The sequence below is a fragment of the Neovison vison genome, chromosome 1 (genome assembly GCF_020171115.1).
Source record: "Neovison vison isolate M4711 chromosome 1, ASM_NN_V1, whole genome shotgun sequence".
NCBI lineage: Eukaryota > Metazoa > Chordata > Mammalia > Carnivora > Mustelidae > Neogale > Neogale vison.
The window spans coordinates 182,261,906-182,278,891 of record NC_058091.1 but is presented as its reverse complement, the minus strand read 5'-3'; the positions used below and the strand labels follow the sequence as shown (position 1 = coordinate 182,278,891).

Below are 16,986 nucleotides of genomic sequence, written 5' to 3'. Positions count from 1 at the left end.
AAGACCCTGCGAGATCATCTTCCCATACATCTCGATCCCGGGCATCATTTTATAAAAAATTCTGAGCTTAGTTCTGGGCTCCCAGAAAATTATCACAAATGTGAAATGGGCTTATTTAGCTCTGAGGCAAGAAGGATGAAGGCAAATGGGCATGAGCTGACAGGCCTAGGAGGAGTTCTCCCACGGAGAGTCCCCAGCATATACAGCCTGACATGATGAGTTTACATTTTGGCACAAGGACCCGGGTTTGCTCCCAAGGTCTCCCCTGAATGGAAGCTTCTTGGCAGGTGCCCCAGTGGCTGTGGAATTCCGCTCCGGGAAACCCTTTCAAGACAGGGGGCGAGCCTCCTCTCTCCGGGCTAGTGTGGGTGCAGCACAGCCTGGGGAGATCAGTCTACAGCCTCTGGAAATTCATTCCAGTCTGATGCTTCTCTCATTTTACGCCAGCAGATGAGCTGGGGGCCAAACAAGGTGAGTCAACACACAGAGTGATTATGGAGGACACTTCTCTTCATGTGCCAAAGGAACACGGAGGTTATTTCCAGGGACGCACAGGCCCCTCGAAGTATGCTTTCTGGGGTTTGCTGGGTTTCAAAAACAAAAACAAAAACACAAAAACCAAACAGCGATAGTGAGTGCATCTACGGGAGCGGGGGATCTGCGGGCTTCAGTTCCCTGCTACACTTTGGCCTAAGAACTAGGGCACTGACACACCCACAAGGGCCAGAGCTAGCCACAAAACAACTGCATTGGAACTGGGTATATATTTATTTAATTTTTTTAAAAGAGTGCAGTCATTTTTTTTTTTTTTAAGATTTTATTTATTTGACAGTGAGAGAAGGAACACAAGCAGGGGGAGTGGCAGAGGGAGAAGCAGGTTCCACATAAGCAAGGACCCCGATGCGGGGCTTGATCCCAGGACCCCAGGATCATGACCTGAGCGGAAGGCAGATGCTTCATGACTGAGCCACCCAGGCACCCCGGAACCGGGTATTTAAAACAATTGATACATCAAGGAACAGCTCCCCCTCTCCCACAATAACAGGGTGAAAAAGGTACAGAGAACTCTCCCCTCCAATCGCAATGAAAGAGATCTAACCTCCCTTTCTAGCTTTAAAGCGATTTCTCCTGGGGCAGACACACCTAACTTACGGCATCAGTTCGCCCTTTCAATTCACATCTCAAAAGAAACTAAAATTATTCAGAAATTGCCTCCTGTCTCGGGATTCTTTTTCAAAATTACAAGGTTAACCCGCCTCATTCCAGATTTTACATTCAAAAGAACAACAGATTCATGCTCACAAAGAAAAAGTGGGAACATCTCAAATCATTTCCTGCGGACTCACAGAGCTGGAGAGTGTCCTTGTAAAGCAACAAGGTTAAGGTGACTTTCCTCTAGTCATTTCACATGCCCAGTGTGCATTAAGACTCGGACAAGTCCCGGCAAGCCAATCTGGAGCTTATACGGGGTGTAGTAGACGCTCACTTCAACAGGGGAGCTGGGGAGCCTTAAGGAATTGATAACTTGAAATGTGGACTGTTACAGTTTCACTGAATATGTGTTCTTTTTTTCCTAATAAATTCCAGATGGTAAGAGTATCTTCATATCCATTCAGACCAGTGCTTTACATGATCTGTTCTTTGAAACCTTCTGAAAAAATATGCATTTCTTTCTCCCACTGCATTTTTGGGATAAAAACACAGTTATTCATGTACTTTTTAAGGAAAAAAAAACTTTTAAAAAAAAGATCAGCCCCATACGTTAAGTGATTTCCCCAGAAATACCTTAATAGAGTACACAGAAGGATAAAGCTATGCTAGGAAAGATGCTAATATAAAGGAGACCTCGCTTACGGTGAGTTCAAATTCCAGAATATACCATCTGCACAAAACTCTTGCGGTTTCTGGAATTCCAAATCTCCAAGTTTGAATAGGGTGCAGGCCACAGCAACCCAAGCTTCTCTTCTGTGTCTGTGGTTTTTATGAAGCCCTCTTAGTGGATGGGGGGTAGGGAAGAGGACAAAGGACTAGAGCTAGAGAGGTGAGAGCAACACAGGCACCAAAGACTTGGCAATGCTAATTCTACATACTGCATTTTATCCTTGTAAGTCTATAAAGCAAAGACTCCTTGGGGCGCCTGGGTGGCTCAGTGGTTAAAGCCTCTGCCTTCGGCTCGGGTCATGATCCCAGGGTCCTGGGATCGAGCCCCACGTCGGGCTCTCTGCTCCGCGGGGAGCCTGCTTCCCTTCCTCTCTCTGCCTGCCTCTCTGCCTACTTGTGATATCTCTCAAATAAATAAATAAAATATTTTTAATAAATAAATAAATAAATAAAGCAAAGACTCCTTGAGTTTGGGTTAGACTAGTAACAATAACTTAGGCAGGCTTCAGCCCCCAGAATACCCATCAGCTCTCCTGTAAGCATCTAATAGAAGTTGGCTAAGAAAACAGACAAGGCGAGGCCCCTTGTGCCTCCCCCTCCCCAGTCCCCTGCCCCAGAGCATCCGGAGTCCTCCCCGTAAGGAAATTCTGGAATTGTCACCATCCCAGATGCCTGGTGGAGAAGGAGGCTACTGATTTGCATTGCTTTTGTGGTTCTGTAGACAAGAAGGGAAGAGGGAAAGGGGAAAAGAATTCAGTCCAAAGGACAAAGGGAAAGGAAAACTAAATGGACATGCTATATACATGAAGGCAGCCATTAGTTCTGAAGGAAGCCAAGAAATCCAGAAGGAGAAAGGAAAAAGCGAAAATAAGAAAAGAATCATGAGGAGAATTAGCATTATAGGTTTAAAAAAAAATTGGGAGGGGAGAAAAAAAAAAAAAGAACCAAAACCAAGCTCACAAATGCACAGAACAGACTGGTGGGTGCCAGAGTGAGGGGAGAGAGTGGGGCAGGAGATGGGTAAAATGGGTGGAGGGAGTCAAAAGGTACAAACGTCTGGTTATAAAATAAATTAAGTCCCAGGGATGTGACGCACAGCATGGTGACTGTCCTTAACAAAACTGGAGTGCATAATAAAAGTTGCTAAGAAAGGAGAGCCTAAAAGTTCTCATAACAAGAAAAAAACACTCCATAGTCATGTGTGATCACAGGTGTTAAATTAGACATGGTGCTGATCATTTTCCAATACGTACAAATATTGTATATTTTACACCTGAAGCTAACATAAATAAGGTTGTCTATCAATTATACCTCCATTTTTTTTCCCCCAAAAAATGTGCCATTTGAAAGACTTCCTGCAGGATCACTCCTGCAGCTAGATGTGTCGAAGCCTTCATCCCGCCTCATCTCCTCTAATGCCAACCCCACCCCCTCCCAGAAGCACACGGAGGAGCGTTCATACTTAGGTAATTGGGTGGAGTTGAGTTGTGGACTAAGAAACAGCTTGAGGTTGTTCTCAAAAAAGAATTCTCTCATTCAGACCTGGTCGAACGGCTCAGGTGCAGAGCCAAGGGGGTTCATGTTCAAGTTCAGATATTCTGTACAGGTCACATTCTGGCCACGGGGAGACACAAGGGCGGGTTTCTTAAAATGCATTGACTTGCCCTCCTCCCCGTGACAGATCACCTTTTGAACTGCTGTGGGATGACCTGGAAGAAAAATAGAAAGCTCTGCAGCCAGGCACTCCTGTGTGAGTGTAGGGAACAATCAGAGGGCTGTCTGGAAAACAAAATGCCTCATTTCTTTAATAGTAGCTATTCAGGCAGCAAGAGGCAATTCGGGGACTAGTCAGCAAAGCGCGCTGCTTGGGAGACAGGCATAAATGATACCATGCAATCCTCCCCAGCATTTATACATTGCCCAACTTCACTTTGGTTAAATAATGCACTTTGTTCTGGGGAGGACAAGTGCATACTACCTTGGCTATAGCTACCACGATAGAATGAGATGGATCTATCCCACATCTCAACTAAAATGAGGAATTTTTTTAATAAATTGCACCAAAAAAAATTTTTTTGAAAGCGCAGGATCATGGACAGGCTGGTCTTCATGGCAGGAAATAATTAATGTAGCATGCATATTAATTTTTTCCTTTCTTGCCTTCCAGCAACTACTTCTTTTAAAGAAGGACAAGTGGAGCCCCAGGCTGTACCTGGTCCCGTTATTTCTTTCATTTTTTTCCCCTCCTTTCTGTCAACGTACTTTATTTCTACCCTAGGACAGAAGCATCCTTCTCTTGTAGGATTGGGCAATGTGCAATTTTCCCACCTCTCGGGCAGGAAGCCACATTGCTGAAAATTTGATGAAACGTAGCCACATGAATGATGGGAAGCTCACTGCTTTTTGTGTGTGCCTATAACTCAAGTACCTCAGGACCCAACTTCTATCTACCCCCTCACCCCTCCTGTTGCTTATCTGTGCTGTGGAAGCTAATATTCACCATATCCACAACCCACAGATACTGGGGAGAGAGGAAAATGTTTAGATAGATAAAGGTTATAGGTCACAAGCAACATAAAAATGTTACAGGATATAGTTCAAGGGGAGTATTTACTGACTTTTATATTTAACTCCTCCTAATTGGTTCTTCAAAATTCATCTCTCACACACTTTACGTTGCCTCTGTCATACAGTCTGCAAAGAAGTGACGTGGAAAACAGTGTCTTTGCTAATGAAGTCAGAGGTTACAGTGTAAGCGAGCACCTCTGATGTGTTCTGTTCCACCAAAGAGTATGAAGGAGAAGGGATCTTAAGGACGAGACTTGAAGTTTGAGGGTCAGGATCCACATATTGCCAAATTACGTGCCATATGGTTATGCTAATAGGATCTCCTGAAGTCAGGTCTCCTACAGCAAAGTAAAGGTGTCTGACCCCCACACTGGCAACTCTGAATTCTGAATGGACACTTCACTGAAGTATTGGGAATGACCGCCGCTAAAGCTGTGGCTTCAAACATGTCAGGTGCTCCTGTGGAGCATTTCTGCTCTGTCTGGGCATTTGGCCATGACCTCAATGAATCACAGAAAGTGAGTTCCTGCAAGTTCACTCAGATATCTGCTTTCACACAAAACATCCTATCACAACTTCATATATCCACCAAGAAGCTCCCAAGACAAATTCTGCAAGCCGTAACCACGGCATGGTCCAAGGTAATCTCCTATCAGACAGGAAGCCATTTTCTTAACTCTGGAGACTAAAGGAAGAAGCACAGAAAGTAGAGTGGTTTCATCACTTGAGGACCAATTAGTCTGCATTCCTGCCCCCAAATGTATTAGGGTCCTGTCTCACAGTTAGCTAACAAGGGCAAAAATGCACAGACAAGCAGAAGGCAGAAACCCCCTTTCCCCAGAAAATGTAATCAGTGGCTCTATGTCCCCTATCATTTCATAGTGGTTTTTGGGCAGCCTCCAAGAAAAGCAGCAGCCATTGGGAAGGAATTCTCCAGAAATTGTGAGGTTTCAAGGCACAAAGCATTTCAGAGAGATCTGTTTGTCCACTGAGGAGCCATGGAACTTGGCGGTAACTGGCACTGTTGTCGGAAGCCCCACCTAAGGAAGGCCCTCCCTTCCCTACCTCCATGATCGATCTACCATCAGCTGAAATTTGGCCTGAGAAAATAAAATGGAAAGCTACTCAAATGTGGCAGGTGGACTTCAGGCACTGTGGGAACATTAGAAAGAAAAGAATTATTATTTACGGAAAGGATTCTATATGAAAACACACAGGATACTTTTCTCCAGTCAATGAGTGGAAGACAACAGAGACATGTACCATTACGTTCATACCAAATGAACATAATTCAGTTCAAACAATCCAGGTGCCTGACTTAATACTGATGAACAAATTCCACTTACAAATGAAAGAGGATTCAGAGCTGAATGGTGCAGTTTCTGCCCATATGACCACAAAACAACACAGGTAAACATCTCAGGTGTCACTATCATCTCTTTCAGATTATTTAATAGCCTAGGTAAGGTTTTGGAGGTGATTATAGCTTCTTCAGCAATTCATGTGGATAGAGAATAGCCTTCATCTTCCGTTCATTCCATATGTGGTCACATACTTCCTGTAGGTTTAGAGCTCAGAAATCTTTACTTTCCATGTACAGAGCTTCCTAAGTAATCTTGTTGGCATAAAAAGGACCAGAGGTGGCAAATGTAAGAATCTGCTCTTTCTCTACACCTCCTAAACATTGACAGATCCCAGAGGAAACCTACAAGAAAGAAGACTTCACTCATGGCCATCTCTCCTATCTTGATGTCATTACCTATGTGCTGGATATATCATAATTTAACCAACAACTGGTTACTGGATGTGTGAACAATTTCCCTGGTTGTATAATGCTGCAGTGAAGAAGATTAGGCATATTCCTGAAAATAGAATAATTTGTCCAAAGCCTCTGAATGTGAAGTTGCTTCCCTCACAAAAGCCGAGGAAAAGCTACTGCAGTATATACTTCTGCCAGGTATATCTATTTTGCTCTACTTCCAGCAAATCTAGATAGACCATGTAAAAATTCCTTCTGCCAATATGGTTTCAAAATGATTTTTGTCTGTTTCCTTGATTATTTGAGGCTAGGTTTTTTTTTTTCCCCCCTAAGTTTATTAGACATGTGGCTTTACTTTCCTAATCACCTGTTCGTGTTCTTTGCCCATTTTGGCAGGATGTTGACTTCTTAGAGTTTGAAGGGTATTATAGATACTCATCTTTCACCATATGTATTTGAAGTTATTCTTTCTTAGTTGACTGTTCTGTTCACCTTTTAACTTATATAGCATTTTGGGGCAGAAGTGGTGCCTTCTGCAAGATTGAAATCATGGCAGGTCCAGAAATTGATGCCCAATCCCATTTGACTGGTATCAAAAAATATTTCAATTCTTATACTCTCACAGGTAGAATGAATTGTGTGTACTGGCCACATATGGAGGCACTGAAGTATCAGATCATACTTCAAGTTAAGGTCTAAAAAAATAACAGCTGTGAAAGCAACATAAATGGATTTTAACTTGTACCCCATCTGTTAAGTTCCCATGCCTGGAGAAGCTAATGTCAACTCATCATGTGATACTCAATTTGTACAATAAATTATGAACCTGAAAAAAATTATATAGCGTTTTTTGCATCTATGTTTTATATTATTAAGTTGTCTCCATAAATCTTCTTTGCAGATTTTTTCCTGTTTGTTCAAAAATTTCTTCTCTACTCTAGTCAGAGTTACCTACATTTTCTTCATTTTTAAAAATATGGTCATTTTAAAAACCTTTGTCCCGTATGGAATTTTATTACATAAATTACCAGTCCAAATTTGTTTTTACTTAACAATTGTCCTAGTACTACTAAATAATTAAATCCCTACTGTTCTTATTGCAGCCATTATGATACAACAAAATCCTCTTTATGCTATTTTAAATTACGGTATTTTAATGTTTAATGTTACATTAAAACATCCCGTTTGTTTTTCAAAAATATTTTAGCTATTTATTCTTTGGATAAAATCACCATGAAGATTTTTTTTTTAATCACATAGGGCTTGGATGAGAACATTAAACATTAAACTTCCACTCTCCCCATCTCCACCCCCAAAGTCAGTGAATCATGTGTAAGCCTGCTAAAAACATGTAGTGGCTCTCCTTAAACAGACGCAAATTCCTCGAGGACAAACACATGCCTGTTTTTTCCTCAGAGTATCTTATTCCCAGCAGCTATTCCAGGGCAAGCACACATACAGTTAATGAATGAATGAAATCCAAGTGGCCCAGAATTTTTTTTTTTTTTTTTTGGTCTTGAGTATCTTATTTGGTTTAGTCTCTCTAACCCGAAATAGCTAAAACAACACTCTAACTCTGAATGCCCTTGTAGCAAAGGTGTACAAGGGACTTACAGGCCACTGTGCCAAACTCTGATCAATGGCATAATAAATCCAAAGATAGAAACCTCCATAAATTACTGCAGTAGCAACACAAAGGGCAAAAGAAAGAAGAGGGTAACACTGGAATATACGAAGATGGACTAAAACCACAGAGTAGGAATTTATGCTTGAAAACTGTAGAAACCTTACTAGAGTGGGGTCCCCTTTATATCATTGCCATGGAGGAGTACAGTGGTCAGCAAACTGCTTTTAAAAAGTCCTGGGGGCGGGGGGAGAGGGGAGTCCTTGGAGTCAATGCTAAGAAAGATTAAAGACATTTAAAGAATAATGGCTCAGGACATGGGTGGGTAGAGAGAGAAGCAACCTGAGTCCAAAAGATGACCTGACTCAGGGCTCCTGACCCATTCTTTCTTCCCAGTACCTTGGTGAAGGGACTCAACTAAGAAAAATCAACCAGCTGGTGGACGCTGGAAGGAATGATGTGAATTGTGCCCAGCCTATTGGTAAGGATCACTTGCATTATTTAGGATATCTAGGAAGTACCTCTTTTGACTTAATTTACTAGTTTTAGGATCTATTTACAAAGATACTATAGCAATGTAATAATGACATTGAACTAAACAAGCAAAACAGAGACCGCTCATCTACAAGGGAGTGAATGAATAAACTGGCATATCTGTATTTTGCAGCTTTGAGGAAGAATGAGATCTACTGGAGATGTTAGAAAACCATGATATATTGGTAAGTCTGAAAGAAGTTAAAGGAGGATGCAGACAGTCTGATCTATTTCTATAAAGATGTTTTCCGTATTTGTATATATGAGCATAGATGGGTAGTGAAGAAAAAACAGTGAGTTGTTAACATGCATTAGTTAAGGAGGAAGATGGAAATACATGGAGGCAAAGAGACAGAGTTGGCTTTTGCATGCAATGCTTCCATGGTATTTTGACTTGTTAAAATGGGCGAGTATAGCTTTTGTGCCTCGAAAGGGAAGGCTAATAAATTATTATTCTTGAAAATAAATAGACGTATCAACAAATTTTGAAAAATGGATATTAACAATGCAAATGTAAGATTATCTCAGAATTATCAAATGTAGAACAAACAAAATAATGAACCCCATTAGAACATACTTGAGACAGCCAAGCTTTGATGACTCAAAGCTGGAAAGAGGTTCTACAATTAGTTTCCCTTTGATTTCAGGGACTCATTTATTCTGCTTATCTTAAGACAGAGCTAATAGACCAAATGATTTTGAAAAGTCCTAAATGGTTCTCAACATTTGGGTATATTCCAGGAAGACTGAGTTAATTTAGCTATTCACAGAGTGGCACATTTGACAGGGAAAATGCAAATCAGATTACTATAGTTGGTGTTCAATTAGCCACTCAAACTGCAGGGGAAGCAGTGACAGAGAAGTAGAGATGAGGTTATATCCACCATAATTTATTTGACTTTTGAAAGCCTTGTTCAACCTGCTCAGGAAAATATTAAGGAGGTTGTATGAAATGGCAAATTTGCTATGGAGTAACTGGGGAATAAATTAAAGATCACATGACAGTCCTTAGAATATACTCTAAAATATAGTTAACCCTAAGAGATAAAATGGTCCCCAGTCAACTATTCCTAGAGTATTTTTCATGTTTTCAACCTGAAGTTCTTGACCTATAAATCACTAAATAAATTTAGGTTGTTACGATCAGCATAGGTCTAGATTCAAAAAAGGAAAGAAAAAGCAAACCAAGTTTGAAAACCACTGCATTAAATACTCCCTTTTTTCCTGCCCCCATTCCTATTACTATTCCTAACAGCAGGAGCGAAACACTTTCAAGTCTGTTGGCCACATCCTGTGCTGATTTTCAAGGAGCTGATTTTGCCATTTAAAAAAAAAAAAAAAAAAAAAATCAAGTTCAAGTATCCATTAGAAAAGTAAAGAGATAATTCTATTTTCTCCACCTCACAACAAAAAGTGTTTGTTATAACAGGTAAGTGCTTTGCATTTGGACCTTTGAGAAATAATTCCCCAGTTCCCTTTTGTTGTATATTAAAATGCCATGTTGTCTATTACAACAATAGAGATGGAAGGCAGGGCTCAGGCTAGGTTCCTTCTGAAGGGTTGCAGCAACAGCCCGGCACCAGCGGCAAGAGTGAGGGGACTGTGCCCTGCGCGCAACAGCAAATAGCGAACTCTCAAATCTGAAAAGTTCCTTCTTGCATGCGCAGCTGGCACGTGCAATTCCAAAAACTACTATTGTCAGCAGAATTCTCAGGGTGAATGACATCTGTTGCAGCTCTACCACAGGCCTCACACACACGTGAAACACGGATCTCAAACCCAGCAGCCATGGTAACAGCTCTCCTGTACCTCAGACCTGTACCTCAGACCAGCTGCCAGCAGACCTCTGTGTCCAGGGATAAGCTCACCCCCTTCCAAACTCAACCTGTCTTCTTCCCTTGCAAAGTCAACCCATCCCCCCCATCACCGTGCTGGCCTGCTGGCTGCTTCAACCCAATGAGCCAGGTTCTTCATGCCTTTTTGCCTATGCCAGAGACATGGGCATTCTTTTTTGAATTCTTCCCCCCTGCTCCTCACTCTTACCATTAGTTCCTGTTGATCTTACCTGGTAAGTCATTCGGGAAACTGTTGGCTCCTCCCCATGCCCGCTATCACCATTCTAACTGAGGATGCCGTTGTTCCACTGGATGGCAGCAACCGTGCTTCACTGGGCTCTGCTGCCTCTGGCCTTCTCTCCCAACTGCTCTCCAAAGCCAGAGCCGACACTCTAAATGCAATTCTGAGTATTGCATGTCACTTCTCTTGCTAAAAGATCACTATAAAACGGCAACAATCCTTCAGTGACTTTCTGTTGCTCTTAGGTAGAGTCCGTATTTCTCAATCTGGCCTAAGAACCACACCCTTCCCTCCCTGCCCCAAATCTATGTTCTCTGGCCATATTGAACAGATGGCAGTTCTCCAGGTATGTCGCAACCCCTGCCTCCCACCCTGTGCCACTTAACCGTACATCTCACTAGGGTGGTTTCTGAAAGGCCTTCTTGAGTCCTGCGGGGGCCCGCTCCCACGTGCCCTTCCTCCTTCCTACCGCGGCATTTACCTCACTACCCAGTGGCTCCATTTCTTGGGTCTCCTCCTCTAGATCCCCCTGAGGAACAGGACTGTGTCTGACTGGTTTACAACACCCATCACTGTATATGGCACACAGCAAAGGTGGAATGTGTGTATGGTAGAGATTAGTATTACTCAGTTCCCATGCTCGAGGGAATGGGAATTAAGGGAAGGTTAACCGGGCATTGGAGGGCCCTCGTGGGACTTGCACAATGACACAGTGTGGACTTCTGGCAGTGGCCAAGGAAGCCATAAAGCCTCTGAGATGCACAGGGATGGAAAACCTACAGCTAGAAGTTTGTGTGTCGGCCACACAATTGCAGAACAAACGTGAGCATTAAAGTCAATTATGTAAGCCTGCTTGGGATTATGAACAATGTTAAGATTAAATATACTTTACCTTTAAAACTACTTTATATAAAGAAATTAAAAATTACATTTTGAAAACCACAATTACATCAGCTATTAGATTTCTCTATGGTCCTTTCCATTTTTTAAGCATGTGTGTTTTTTTTTAATGGCTATAATCATAGTGTACATACATTGTTCATTTACTGTTATCTTGTATAGATTTTCCCAAGTTGGTGTAGAGTCTTCATATATTTTTAATGACTGAGTAAATGTTATCAAGTAAATACTCAATTTTCTCAATCATATACAGGAAATTTCTGATCTTTACTAATTTAAAAACTATAACATATACGGCCCCACAGGTGCTGGACTTGCCGACACCCCGGGTCCAGCTGCTCTGCTGCACCTGGGACGTTGGGGCAAAGAGCAAGCGGCTATTTCTACGCTCAGTGCTCAGAACCGTGAGCGCTAAGAATGGTTTGTAGCCGGACATGCCCCAGAGCCGCCGTGGGGGCAGCGGGTTCCGCGGGCACGTGGCGGGCGCCCCTGGCATCGGGCTTCTAGCTCTGATCGCTAAACGTGTGGGTTTTCTGAGGCGTCCCTCAGTGAGCCAAGCCGGGTATGAGCGGGCGGCCGGCTGCGGACAGTGGGATGGGCCAGGAGACTGTCTCCTTTCTTGAGACGGTCCCTCTGGAGCGCTTTCCAGAAGTCATGTGTCCCTGGCCGAGAGCTGTTCCGAGTGGCCTGGGGTCTGCCATCGCTCCCTGCGTGGGCTTTGGGCCCTGTGCCCACGGACACCCCTGCTTTAAGGACCCTTGAGACAGGCACTGCTGGAGGCAGGTCTGGTCAAGCTGGGGCGGGGGAGGGACACAACTGAGCCCTGTAAACCAGGGCGGGGGGGGGGGATGGTCTTGGGAACCCCAGTGGGGGGACACGTGTGACTCGGGCAAAAAACAAAACAAAACCAAAAAAAAACCTATAACATATATATAAAATGTTTATATGTACACTTTTTTTTCCCAAATCAGAACAGAGTTAATTTTTTTTTCCCATTTCAGTGGTGACAAAGACCAGAGGAAGGAAGAGATGCTGCTCAGAGAAGCAGCAGGGATTCAGACAGGCAAGGCGCAACTTCGAGTATGTTCTGGAAAGACCTGAGAAGAGCAATTCCAGAGTTACTCTTGGTCCTCAGTCAGTTAACTCTGGTGCTGCCTTTCTGCTGTCCCTGTTCAGAAAGACGACATCCCAGTGGTGAGAGGACCATCTTGACATCTCAGCACCCAGCAGCTATTCTAGCAAGATGGCTAAGGATCTCATTGAAACATGAAAGCCGTGACTGACAGCAGAGGACTCTGAACTTCCAGTAACTGAGGGACTAGGAGGCAAGAAGAAGAGCATAACAGGGGAGGAGCGGCTACCAGGACAGAATATTTATTTACGAGGAACACGGTGGGGAGCATAGCCAAAGGAATAATATGATCTCTACCCAATCTGCCCACAGCCGGCGGTCACCCCATAATACTCCCTCCTCACCCCCACGTCCGGTCCTGGCAGGGATGGCTGAATTTCTGCCAACAGCCCGCTGCCTTCCTCAGTGGGCTTCCTAGAATTAAAACTTGATGCAGCACTCATGTAAATATTCTTTCTCACACAACTGTCATCTTCTATCATTCTTGTGCTAACCTCAACAATTTTCCCATTCCACTTCCACTGTCGAGGAATAATAAAATCCTCCTGGATGTCTCATTCTTAATTAAAATGCTGTTTTCTTTTCCTCCCACCCTGGTAGCATGGATCCAGTTCTTGTGGAAGGCAGAGGGCCTCTCAAGTCTCCCTGAAAACACGGAGCTATCGTCTCAAGTCACTACAGTCCTGCATCTGTCCATTCTATTTATCAAAAAAAAAAAAAAAAAATCTTGTAACAATATTTATACATCCTCTAAGAAGCTGTGCTACTGTTAAGCCTTGGATTTAACAGAGTTTAAAAATCAGAGGACAAGAGGTCAACAAGTCGTACTTTACTGTTAAAATTGCTATATATCTCACGTGCCACTCCCCACCCCCACACCTCCTCTGTGCCTCATTCAGTACCCTACAGAGACTCCTTAAGAACACAGTCTGTGCTTTCAGCAATAACTGACATCCCTGTAAATCCATGTAATGTTCAGAAAATAAATCCAGTGCTCTCTCTGCCCACAGAGCAACATTAATCTTATGAACAGTAGTACAGAGCGTCCTCCCCTCTTCCCTGGCTCCCCTCCCCTCCCCCTCCATCTGCTTTAAGTAGGGCAAGTATTTTACTCACGTTAATTGTTCTGACAGATGAGGATCAACACTACTTTAATCCATTTGCAGCCGAGCACTAGGTACATTTGTCTTCTCCAGTGCTGTTAGAGACAAGTACTTTGGCTGTTAGGAACACGAGCTACTTCAGGGCCATGCTCAGGACTTTGAAGTGACTGGCTCTGGACTCCTCACGGAAGGAATCCAAGGGAAACTCTTCCCAAACCCGGTTCAAGGGTTTCGGGTTACCACTGTGCTCGTGTTTTAAGACTTGAAAAACTGTAGATGCAGGATTTTGTTAAATTAAGGCCAGTTGGATTCCATTGATCTCAGAAGTTAATGTAGTGCCTCATTTACTAATTAATTGTATGCAAGTTCTCTAAAAGACAAAAGGAGGCGGCTGATTTGCGACAACATGGATGGAACTAGAGGGTATCATGCTTAGCGAAATAAGTCAATCGGAGAAAGACAACTATCATATGATCTCCCTGATATGAGGAAGTAGAGAGGCAACGTGGGGGGTTTGGGGGGTAGGAAAAGAATAAATGAAACAAGATGGGATCAGGAGGGAGACAAACCATAAGAGACTCTTAATGTCACAAAACTGAGGGTTGCTGGGGAGAGGCGGGTAGGGAGAGGGGGTGGGGTTATGGACATTGGGGAAGGTATGTGGTAGGGTAAGTGCTGTGAAGTGTGTAAGCCTGATGATTCAAGACCTGTACCCCTGGGGCTAATAATACATTATACATTAATTTAAAAAAAAAAAAAGGACGTGGCTGAATTCAGTAAGATTTTACTCAAATTCAGCAACCACATTAGGAACTGTGAGCCTTCTGCAAGGATATACCACCTATTTCCATCTCACACTGGGGAGCATGAGAGCCCAGGCCTGCTGGTGTTTCCAAGAGCAGGGCCTTAGACGCAGGCACACCTGGGTTCAGATCCCAGCTCCACCATTTGTCACTCCCATGCCCTGTGGCCGTGCGTATTGCAAGTATCCAATGATTTAGCACATGTAACACCCAGCCCGATACCGTCCTGAACCAAGGGCTTCGGGGTGTTCACTTAAGCTACTGCTACGCATTCCTACGTCTTGGTTTTGAATTCTCTGAAAAGTAGCTTCGCATGCTCTGTACTATGTGTTTCCTAGATATTTCTACTCCCACCTCGCGAGTGCAGCTGAAGAAGACTTCTACAGAGAATGAGCTCAGTGGTGGCCTGCCACCCTCCTCCCCCAATCACAGCACAGATGTAGCTCCTCACTCCGTCCTCCCTGAGCACGATTTCACTGCCGGCTCTAGACTCCACTGGCCCAGCTCTACTGCTTACCATCCCCCGCTACCCCCAAACCTGGTTTTGAATTTGTCATTTTCTCTTTCCTAATGCCTCTATTGGTCTCATTTCTCTTCATTTCCATCCTCTGTCTCCCATGCTTTCAATTTAATAACCTGATACATTTCAAGTTTTCAGTTCAGTGCTTCCAGTTCGGAAATCTAATGAAGGAAAATAAATACGGTAGGACTCAGATTTGTGGGCTGTACTGCACAGAGAACCCACCTGCCAAACCCACTTGCTGTTCTTCACAGACGGGACCACTGACTCCCTCCTCCTCCTTCACTTCACCCCTCTGCTTTCAACCCTGTTCAAGCTACACTTGTGAGAGAAGAGTATTCTAGTTCGTGGGCTCTTTCTCCTTCACCTTCTAGGCAGGGCTGAGTGGCCCATGAGCAGCTTCTTAACAAAAATTCCTATGACAGACATGGCAAATGCTTATGCTATACTGTCATCGCTTCTTATCCAAAAAAAATACCCCTTTGTACCTGTTAGGGTATCGACAATGTCAAGAGGACCAGTTTTTTTCTCTATACACCAGAAAATATTAAAAGGTAAATGGTAAACAGCAATGTCCACAATAGCCAAACTATAGAAAGAGCCCAGATGTCCCTTGACAGACAAGTGGATAAAGAAGATGTGGTATATATACATATGTACATATACATACACATACACATACACACAGACACAAACACACACTAGACTATTACACAGGCACCAGAAAATTGAAATCTTGCCACTTGCAACGACATGGATGGAGCTAGAGGGTATTATGCTGAGTGAAATAAGTCAACCAGAGAAAGTCAATTATCATAGAATCTCACTGATACGCAGAATTTAAGAAACAAAGCAGAGCATCATAGGGGAAAGGAGGGAAAAAGGAAACAAAAGGAAACCAGAAAGGGAGACAAACCGTAAGAGACTCTTCATCTTGGGGAAACAAACTGAGGGTTGCTGGGGGGAGGGGCTGGGGGAGGGATGGGGTGGCTAAGTGATGGACGCTGGGGAGGGTATGTGCTATGGTGCGCACTGTGAACTGTGTAAGACTGAAGACTCACAGACCTGTACCCCTGAAACAAATCACACAGTATATGTTAATTTTTTTTTAAAAAAAAAGGTAAATGGTAAATATAACTGGATGCAGGATTTTAGGTAATTTTGGCTTTAGTATTCTCTGACTTCCTATATTTTACAACGAAGGGTAAAATTATTTCTCTAATGAGAAAAAAAAATTCTAATTATGTGAAATAATGTCCTACCTGTCCCCATTCAGCACTCTACATTGCAAACCATCATTAATCTTGTTTATAATTTAGTCTGAAATAATCCCAAATAGCCAATTCTAATTTTGAAGAGCCACAGCTTTGACTAGCCAAACTGATTAAATTATATTGATGTAGCAGTGACCTAAAAACCTATATGCATTCTTCTAAGCTCTAAGTTTAAGACCAACAAATGTCTTCATGAACTCGAAGACAAATTAATAAAGACAACTCAATTTAAATCACCAGAAAAAGACAATTTAGACAGTTGCCAGGTTTAGACAAGGCCTAAAAATAGATTTTCACGGGAAGCTTTGAATCCCAAGAAGCAGTTTCCCTGGTTCTGTTGCTAACAAAATATGCCTGGATGCACACAGGCCTCTTCAAAGACCGTATCCGGCAAATTTGAGACCAGCACTATTTGTCCGAAAACCATGACCATCCTTGAAATGTCCTGATTAGAATTCAGAAATAGGTTCTGGTGAGCTACACTTTCACAGAGACCCAAAGGAATTCAGCTTGGCTGTTGTACTGTTTCTAATAGTTGAAGTCAGTATTTAAGCATAATATACATTATACATATCATATATTATATATACATTACTTACTAAGAGATAACGTGTATGAACTCCAAAGATGAAACTGATAACATCCAACTACAGACAGCATCTCTAACTACAGAATGGAACACAAATGAGAGAGCATGCACAGTGGCCTTTGCTATATGCTGATTACACACTGCCATCCGAAGAGTAGGGTCAAATCTAACTTTATTCTCGGGGCCTCAGTTTCCCCAGCTGCAGGATATCTAGCCCACTGGA

General features: G+C 42.9%; 1 protein-coding gene, 1 non-coding gene and 1 pseudogene across 6 annotated transcripts in view; 2 read left to right on the top strand and 1 right to left on the bottom strand.

The window, feature by feature from the left end:
- MCC (MCC regulator of WNT signaling pathway) overlaps positions 1–16,986 on the bottom strand; it is a 434,517-nt gene that overhangs the window by 120,375 nt on the left and 297,156 nt on the right. The gene's annotated exons all lie outside the window — the stretch shown is intronic.
- LOC122916740 lies at positions 6,758–6,935 on the top strand (annotated as a pseudogene).
- Positions 11,645–11,780, top strand: LOC122898306. Its single transcript, XR_006382975.1, has one exon. It is a non-coding gene; the product is annotated as a small nucleolar RNA SNORA43 (small nucleolar RNA).